Source organism: Mustela nigripes, chromosome 3, assembly GCF_022355385.1.
Source record: "Mustela nigripes isolate SB6536 chromosome 3, MUSNIG.SB6536, whole genome shotgun sequence".
In the NCBI taxonomy this organism is placed as follows: domain Eukaryota; kingdom Metazoa; phylum Chordata; class Mammalia; order Carnivora; family Mustelidae; genus Mustela; species Mustela nigripes.
The window spans coordinates 27,330,922-27,340,681 of record NC_081559.1 but is presented as its reverse complement, the minus strand read 5'-3'; the positions used below and the strand labels follow the sequence as shown (position 1 = coordinate 27,340,681).

At 44.2% G+C, this 9,760-nt stretch overlaps 1 long non-coding RNA gene across 1 annotated transcript; it reads left to right on the top strand.

Moving 5' to 3' along the window:
- Positions 1 to 6,127: 6,127 nt before the first annotated feature.
- Positions 6,128 to 9,519, top strand: LOC132012878 (uncharacterized). Its single transcript, XR_009402790.1, has 3 exons — positions 6,128 to 6,192; positions 7,581 to 7,703; positions 9,432 to 9,519. It is a non-coding gene; the product is annotated as an uncharacterized LOC132012878 (long non-coding RNA).
- Positions 9,520 to 9,760: the final 241 nt, after the last annotated feature.

The window sequence follows — 9,760 nt, the reverse complement described above, 5'->3', positions numbered from 1 at the left end:
GACTCCTTTTCCTGAAGTAAAATACGTAATTTGTTATTAAAAAAAAAAGACAAAAGCATATCTTCATAGTCATAATGATCCTTATGTTTTGATAGAAATCCTCTCGTGTCTAAAGTCACATTGGGAGAGTTAGGTCACTTTACAGTATGTGTTCTGTCCTCCAAGTGCCCTGTGGCTAAATCAGCCCAGACTGATGCATTCATGACCTCATTCAACTTCAAATTCTCTAGAGGAAGAAATCCTTCAACTTTTCTTCTTCCATTATTTCATAATCCTTTTTCTTAAGCATGCTTTTCTACCTGTGCGACTTACATCTTGCCCACTGTGATTTCAGTGGTTTCCTCTTGATACATCTTCAGAAAAGATGGAGAACAGCTGGCTTCTGCTCTGCATATAATAACTCCTCTGAGACCCAAATGCTGTTATTCATTTCCTTACCTTTAATGGAAGACATTTTTGCTGGAAATTTTGGAGGGTCCACCGGATACAGCTTTTAATAAAATATCCATAAACTGGAGAAAAGTCACCAGATAGGGGATGACCTCTCTTGGAACCAAACCATCATCAGGACCATAAAATTTAAAGGCAGAACCCATCTGGAGGAGTCAAGGCTGCTGGAACAGCCACCTTTTTTTCCTCCTCCTCCTCCTCCTCCTTCTACTACTACTACTACTACTTTCTTCTTCTTCTTCTTCTTCTTTTTTAATAAGTCAGTGTTCAGTGTGGTTAGAACCATCAACCAATGGCAAGATATTGGTACCATTAATATTTACTCTCAAGTAACTAACTTGAAATCAAAGGGAAATAGGTTTAGATCTAAGGAAATCACAACAAGGAAAACAAAAGAAAGTATAGGCATTGTAATCATTTGTATTTTGGTTCTTGTTACTTCCAATATTCAATCATCCCACAACTTATTCTGCCCCATGGTGTCCCAGGCACTGTCCCAAGGCACTGGGGCTATAGCTGTGATAGAAACAAGTCATTATAATTATTCCCTTAGAGTAAATATCCAATTCCCTCAAACAAATCTTGTTAAATACAATCCCTGTGACCTAAAACTGTTTAAACCAGAATAGGAAGATTGATATAAATCCATTGAAAGAAAGTTAAAAAAAAAAAGAAAAATATTTTAAAAAATTGAGAGACAGCATAATCTTTGACGAAGTTTGGAATGAAAGAACAGACTCTTAAAATTGCAAGGGGTGGGGAGGGCTTTCGTAACTATAAATGCAAAGTCCTGAGATCTTGGTGTCTTCAAGGAAAGGTAAGAAGAGATATGTTCTGGGAGCACTGTCAGAGAGGAAACAATGGTGGGAGATGAGGTCAGAGAAAGTCAGAGGCGGAGCTGCTAGGGACCTGCAGACCAAGCTACAAACTTGGAAACCACACATAAGAAGGGGATGTTTGGGGCCTCCAATAGGGCAGAGACTTGGCTGTCTCCTCAGCTTATACAACAGTGTCTGACTTATAAAGTGATCAATAAATATTTCTCACATTGATGGATGCATTTGTGCTCCTCCTTGGATACTCACCCTCTCAGATGTTTTCTTTCTTGTCAGGCACCTTCTTTAAAGAGGCAGGGAATTAAAAGCACCACTCTTAAGCTGCGTGGCCATTGGGTAAGACTAGTACCTTATCTGAGGTACATTTTGTATTTTTCCCTACAGCCCTGAGACATTTGCTTCTAAAGAAGTCTCATCTCATGGCTCACGTGAAATTGTGGGGAGGTCAGGAGTAAAGCATATACCACACACCTCATGCTGAACTACAGCCGGAGTGTAAGTGGCAGCTGCTCTCTCTGTCACAGCCACCTTCCCTTGACTAGTCTGAGCCAAATTTCTCTACAGTCTCTTCATGTAACTTTTGGTTTGAATGGAAATGTGGAACCTTATGTTTATCGCTATTAAATTTCATCTTCTTGGTTCCTGCTCTTTGTCTCCTGGAGAGGGCTGAACACACTTGTTCTTTAGAACATGGGTGAGTGGCCATGCAATCTTCAGAGCAAAGGCCCTCAGGGTGTCTTGCTAGGAAATGGTGGTGGTAAGAAGAATGTGTGGTGGGTAGGCTACTGGAGAGACAAATTAAGAAAGGCGTGAAGTTGTGTAAGAGAGGGCAGACTTGGAAGTCAGATTGGTTTGCATTTAAATCCCAGATCTCCCACCTCCTGTGAACTGCACACATTAAATAATCTCTCTGAACTTTGACATCAGTAAGTTGTGAATGAAAGACTTCTGTGTTATTTTGACCATCAACAGGCAAAGATGAGAATTGTCTAGTCGAGTAACCCACAGCTGACTCTGACTAAAGGAGGTGGTTACTGCTGGCTGAGTTGTTGGGTAGTGTTCTGATGAGGTTCTAACACTCTTGGGATCCTCATGTAGAAGACATTATTGTTTCCAGTTCCCAGTTGTGAAAACTCCATGCTTAAGGATTAGTGGCAAGTAATCACTAATGAGTGATTGAATCAAGATTCAAATCCAGGCTTGTTGCATGGTGTCTTCCCAATGACTCTCTGATCCATCTGGAGGTTAGGGAGGTTCTAAGAGATTTTTATAGTGGGAAGAGTGGCTGAGTTTTAGAGAAAAGCCTGTAAGCAGTGCGGCAGTGAGGGCACGGGGCCCCTATATGCAGCAGAGCTGCTGGAGTGATCCAGTGAGATCACAGAAGGGAAGAGTCAGTGCAGGGGTGGCCCCCTATAATAAGTATAAAGAGGCCCAGGATAGGTAAACTCTTAGGAAGTCAGGGGATTCCTTTGAGCTTGTAGTGACTTCACGCTGTTGTATTCCTTTCTGCCCTATTCACATCTCTTGGAAAAGTTTGATCAGCCCAACTTATATTGCCTGGAAATGGCTCAGTTCCCTTTGGAGTAGACTGGCTCTCTTCCAGGGAAGTGAAGCAAGAGCTGGAGGAGATAAAGAGAAGAGCAACAATGTCATCTTACCACACTATTATTTATGTGTGATTTACTGAACACCTAGTGTTTAGGAGGCACAATACATGGTCACATTCAATCCTCTTAATTTCTTTGGACTGAACACAGGTTTTGTGACCTGTCCATGCAAGAGGCAGGCCTGGAAGTTTGACCTTAGACTCTTGGCTTCAGAAACTCACGTGAGGCTGGCTCAGCAAGGGAGAGGGCATGGAGAGGAGATTGCTGCCAGGTGCCAGGTCCTTGGTCTAAGCTTTGGCATGCAGAGAGCTTTTGGCAGGTCAGGCCAGAAATTGCCCTTATGGAAGGCTAGCCATTTGTAAGATCTTGTGGGTCCAAGACATTGGGTGAATCATCTGACTTCCTTTTTCCACTCAACATTCTCAAGCCAACTTGGGTGGTTTATTCACATCCTGCATTCAGATTAGTCTGTTTGGACACACCAGGAAAGCATAAAAAGTCTGTATAGAAAAATTTGTGATTTAGGTTTTATTTTCAGAGAGAAGATGGGAAATGAACTGTTTTAGATAACTTAACACATCCTTTTCTTTCTAAGCTGGGGGTGGGGTGCTTGAGATCTATTTTAACCCCAGCATGTTTTGCAGGGCTCTCACAGCTGATGTAGTAGCAGAGAATAACTTAGCAGCCCTTGAACAAAGTTATGCAGTGTGGAGGGGGCAGTTTCTCTGTTTCCTTATTTTCAGTTCCAGAAGAATCCAATCTTCTGTGTAGGCTGTCTGACATAGGCCATGGCCTTGTCGGTGGCTCCTTAATTAACAAAGAGCTTTTTATTTATCCAGTGCAAAGCTTGTCTTACCTCCTTCCCCTATCCGCTAAGCCAGCCATGCAAATCAGCACGTACTGAGACCTCAAAGAAATCCAACAGTGGACTTAAAAGAATCCACGCAGCTAGCCGCAGCGGTGGCGGGGGGGGGGGTGGTTTAATAAGCCTGGTCTCTCCTTTTCTCCTCCTTGCATTCAGTTTTTATAGGATTGTCAATGTGTTTGCTGGGGGAAAATTCTGGGACTCCCAGAGGCATTCAGGGAACTGGGGGTGGTTAGGGGAGCATTGGGAAGGTAAAGGGAAGTGTGGCTTGGACCACAGCCAGTGACTGGACAATTCAGAATTTCCATAGCCTTGTGCTTGGGGAAAACACTTGGCAAAGCTGTAGCCTGAAATATATAAGCCTAGCTTTTCAGCCTCCAGGGCCTCAAACTGTGTATATGTTCCCTTCCCCTATAAGTCTCAGGCTAGCTTTAATCTTTCTTGCAGAGAGTCCTGGGCTGGCTGGTCCAGAGGAGTTGGGGTTCACATGCAGGCGCTGCCCCCCCAAACAGTTATTAAGACCTCTTGGGCGGTCAGACTCTTGGGGAGCAGCCCCCACTGCTGGTAGAATTAACATTGTGACTGGTGGCCTTCATACATTCCAGAAAGGGAGGATCTATCTTCTCTAGGAGATGAGTGAGAGGACAAGAGTGCCAGGTTTTCCATGACCTTTACCCTCAATTGAGTCATTGGGGAGGGAACCAGCTACAAAGACACCACTACAGTTGCCTCAGTAATCTCCTCTGAAACTCACTCATCAGAATGAGAGGAGAAAAGATGAGTAATCAACAAAGTAGAAAATGTTTCCCAAGGTCTGGACCCTGGCTCCTGTGTTTTTGAGTATCTTGCCTAAAAGCCTCCTTTTGCCCCTCCAGTTAAAGCATTATATGCTAGAGGGAAGGGATCCAATGACTGTCATCAGAAATGATGTATGCTACTTCTGGGCCAATGTGGTGAAGAACCACTGTACCATCTCCATCTCCTTTTCCTTTTCAGGTGCAACTTCGGAAAGCAATATGCTGAAAGCAATTTCGCTGAGTCATTGGTCGAAGGAAAACTCTACCAAGCCACCTTGGATTTCTAGTCAGTAAGAATTTAATTTTTGTTATGTTAAGACATCAAGATTAGGAGTTGGCCTGTGCCGACCACCAGCAATAATTATCCTAATAGGTTTGTGTTAGGCTGATTGTTTCCAGGAAAAGTATTCTAGCAAGCAACGGCTATTCTTCAGAATAGGCTGATGGAAGCCTGTTTCTGCCTAGTCTTGCACAGTCTCCACAAGTTTTCACAAGCATCCTTTGTGGGAGCCTTGAGTACTAACCAATCCCTAAAGGACATTTCTGGATTGCTGAGGTCCCTGCAGCTTGATGATTGGAAAGTAACTTCCTCAATGTCCAGAGAGCTCTTACTGAATCTACCAACATTCTGGCTACATAAGCACAACCAGTGGATCTAACTGCATTGATTCAGTCAACAAATGTTTACTATGTACTTATAAAGGTCCAGACAGTCTTCTGGGAGCTGGCATGTACAGTGGCATTTCACCTCCTTCATGGTCCTGCTTCCATCCTCCCAAGATGGCAATTCTATAACATGATGGAAAGCACATACTTAGGAACTGAGCTAGGTACCGGACCACATCAAGGACTTCCTCCAACTTCTCAAGAACCCATTAGATAAGAATTCTTCTCTTGCTCTTATAGATAAAGAGCCTGACTTACAGAGAGCCTCCAGGTGATAGTGCCAGGACGTGCAGAGACTTCTCAGCTCCCAGACTCCCTAACTTCTGTACTCTTTTTGCTATACATGGGTATTCGAAGATTCCTTCCCAAATAAGTCACATGAGATCCTCAGGATGTTCTCTCCATTGTCAAGTTCATCCAGTAGGCAGAGAACTTTCTTTTTTTTTCTTTTTTTTAATTTTTAAAATTTCTTTTCAGCATAACAGTATTCATTGTTTTTGCACCACACCCAGTGCTCCATGCAATCCGTGCCCTCCCTAATACCCACCACCTGGTTCCCCCAACCTCCCACCCCTGCCCCTTCAAAACTCTCAGATTCTTTTTCAGAGTCCATAGTCTCTCATGGTTCACCTCCCCTTCCAATTTCCCCCAACTCCCTTCTCCTCTCCATCTCCCCTTGTCCTCCATGTTATTTGTTATGCTCCACAAATAAGTGAAACTATATGATAATTGACTCTCTCTGCTTGACTTATTTCACTCAGCATAATCTCTTCCAGTCCCGTCCATGTTGCTACAAAAGTTGGGTATTCATCCTTTCTGATGGAGGCATAATACTCCCTAGTGTATATGGACCACATCTTCTTTATCCATTCATCCATTGAAGGGCATCTTGGTTCTTTCCACAGTTTGGCAGAGAACTTTCTTACTAGTCATGGGACAGTTGATTCAGATTCTGGACCAAGAATCATGAAGTAAGTATATTTCTAAGAGACATGGATATATACCCCATAGAGTCAGACATAGGACAGGATTTGGAGGAAATCTGGATTGGTCCCTTGTATTCTTCTGGGATTATAGCATACCTTCTTGCTCTGTCCTCTCCTCCTCCATTAGCATATTTGTGGAGGAGGAGATAGATGTTATCATCCTTTTGGATGCCTCTTTTCTATGTTCTTCCCCTGTTGGCTGGCAGGAGACTTTTTTTCCACTCTAAGTGCATTTTCTTTGATTAGACTTTAGAAAAGAAGGAGAGTAACTGTGAATTAATCCATCAAAGGATTGTTATAAAATATGTCTGTGGCCCTGGTGTGAAGTTTTAATAATAATGATTACTGGATCAGGGATGAGGAGAAAGGTGGGAATTAAAGGAAATTTTCCAAAGTCAAAATGCACATTCTTCAAGTCAGAATATGAGAGAAAAGAACAGACTCAAGATGCAGACTAAGGAGTCATCTTGTTCCAGAGCCAGAGAAATTGCCAACTCAGTAAAACATTCCCTTTGATGCTTTTGCTGTAGGGACTTTCTCTTTAATGGGGGGTAATTAATTATCATCATCCACTCTTACTTAGTAATAATTCTTTTATAGGCACTTGGGCATTCCACTTGAATGTCATTGTCTAACATCTAGGCTGGAGGGAAGTAGTTCTTGGGTGGATGAAAATTGCATCCCTGGAGAGCTTCTGCCTTGGGGCACATTCTCCCTAAAACTCTGTGACTCACTGGCTATATGGAGCTTTGAGAGCTAGACATTTTTTGCAAGGCCTGTGGAACCCTGGATCATCATATTTGGTATGGCCCAAGGTAGTGGAAAAGAGTGGACACAACCCTGTTCTTTCTCTGGAGGCAGAAGAACACTGTGAGACCCTTGGTGATTACTGAACAGTGATCCATGATGTGCTGGCTTCAGTTCCATCTCTGTTCTATCCGAACAGCATTGGGCAGATCACTTTCTGGGCTGAGCCCTCCAACCTGAGCCAGGCATAGCATGTGCTTCTTCTCCTGTCCTCACTCAGCTGGTCACAAAGGTGACTGATCTCATCCAGAGGCTGAGAGTGACAGAGCTCTTCAAGGACAGGTGCAAAATAAATAGAAGCTATTAAGGTTGACCTCATGATGATTACATGCCTTGAACAAGTGTTGCAGCAACCTGCCCCTGTGCTCATGGCCTTTTCTCTGCTTTCTTTTTGGCTGAGAGTTTGTTCTTTATCATAAAGGTGGATGGTGGGAGGCAGAACAGAGAGTGGGGACTGACAATTAGAGGGCATCTCAACCAGTCCAGTACTTCACTAGAGCACTTCATCTGGGTTTCCTTGATGAATTCTCACCACCGTTATTGATATTATATCACTTCATTTACAGATGGAAAAAGTGGGGCCCAGAGAAGTTAAATGCCACACTCAAGATGACAGTGTCAAAGCTGGAGTCTATGGGGCCAGAGGCTGGGCTGTTTCCACTTTGCAAGACCAACTTTTAAGTAGAAAAGTAAGGGCAAGGGGTGCCTGGGTGGCTCAGAGGGTTAAAGCCTCTGCCTTCAGCTCAGGTCATGGTCCCGGGGTCCTGGGATTGAGCCCCGCATTGGGCTTTCTCCTTGTTGGGGAGCCTGCTTTCTCCTCTCTCTCTCTCTGCCTGCCTCTCTGCCTACTTGTGATCTCTCTCTGTCGAATAAATAAATAAAATCTTAAAAAAAAAAAGAAAAAAAAAGAAAAGTAAGGGCAAGAGCGAGTCAAAGCCAGAAGGAGAATGAAACCAGCCTCATCATCCCTGTTCTTCCCATCTATCTTATTGTTTCTTTAGGATTTATTTCTTTCAGAGAAAGGGAAAGAGAGTGAAGAAGGAAAGAGAAGAGATAGATGGAGAGAAAAAAAAAGACAATGAACGGGGGCAGGGGCAGAGGGAGAGGAAGAGAATTCCAAGCAGACTCAGAACTGAGCCCAGAGCTGGACTTGGGGCTCAATCCCAGGACCCTGAGATCATGACCTGAGCTGAAACTAAAAGTCGAATGCTTAACCAACCAAGCCACCCAAGTGCCCCTCCCTCTGTCTTACGCCAACCCCCCCTCCTTCTAACTTAAACTCTTTCCATCCTGAGAGATTAGACATGGCAAAATGGCCTGGCTGACCATCTCCTGTTCTGCCCTGTATTCCTGATGGCAATATCCAAGAGCATGGAATGGTCTTCCATCTTTTTTCCCTTCCCCTCACTCTTCCCCTCTAGTGGCAGTGAGGAGCAATGGCTGCTCACCCCCCCTTCCAGGGCCAGAGTGCCCTCCTCCCCTCTCCCTGTTGCCATCGCACCCAGAGCCTCACACTGGCTCTTAGACTTGTCAGGCTTTTGGTGACAGGGAAATCAGAGGAGGAACATGGGCTGCCAGGTCGTGTCAGGTACCAGGGACCCATGGAATGCCCTGCCCTTTCTACATTTTCTGGACCACTGAGAAGATGGAATTCCAGAGATAAAGTTCCCTCCCTCTCCCCACTGTTGGCTCTTGCTAATGGAGCCTGTTGATTTCAATCTTTGAAAGAGGAGGGGAGGGGGACCTTCAGGAGGGCAATGCTGCAGATGCTCCACAGGGCAGCCCAGAGGCCACATGCTTGGTGCTCACTTCTGGAAAACACCTGTTAATGTCTCTCCTCTTTAACAGCCATGCATGGCATTTTCTCAGCTGAAATGTGGTAAGAGAAATAGTAGCTAAGGGGCCAGTACTGAACAGAGAGAAAGTGCATCATGTCTGAAAAATTGACGTTCCAGCTTCTATAAGGATGGAACTGAGATGAAAGATGAGGTGTGTGTGTGTTCAAGAGAGAAGGATGGGTCACCGAAGTCAGATATTAAGAAGAACTTCCAACTTGGGAGGGGTATGATGTTAGGGATAGAGGTGGAAGAAAAAGAGGGTCTTTTCTAATAAAGGTCTTAGCTCAGGGGAGAACTCAGAGGAAGGGGATGCACTCAGAGGACAGCTTCTGGGCCAGGTAGTTTGATGGGAGATAGAATAAGGCACAGGCCACCACTAGGACCCCAGAGCCTGAAGGCATCATCCTTCAGTACATTCTGGGCTGGGTGTTCCTTCCTTTTCTATTACAATATCATTATTGTCTTCTAAATAGCTGCTTTACCTCACAGGCAATGGAAGCAAATTCATACACCAGAATGGAGCTATTGGCTCAAATACTTTTCTAACCTCTTAAATTCACATCATTTCTAATCTTCCAGGTCCAGACTGCATCTTGGTGATCTCATGAGAAAACAGTTTATACACTCTTTGTCCATGGCCACGTAACTAGCATCGGAACCTGACTGCGTACACACCCCCTGCCTCTCCTCATGATGCATTCATTGAAGGGTCTTCCTGAGCATCATCCTTTATTAATTGCCACAAACAGAATTATATTTGGTGGGAAAAGCTAAAGAGGCTAAGGAATCTTCTCACACCCCTAGAATCACTGAGGAACAGAGCTGGGTGCAAATCTGAGCACCCCAGTTCTAAGACCTGTGCTTGAACCTGATCATTGAAGAGTTCCCCCCTTTTGAGAACCTACACA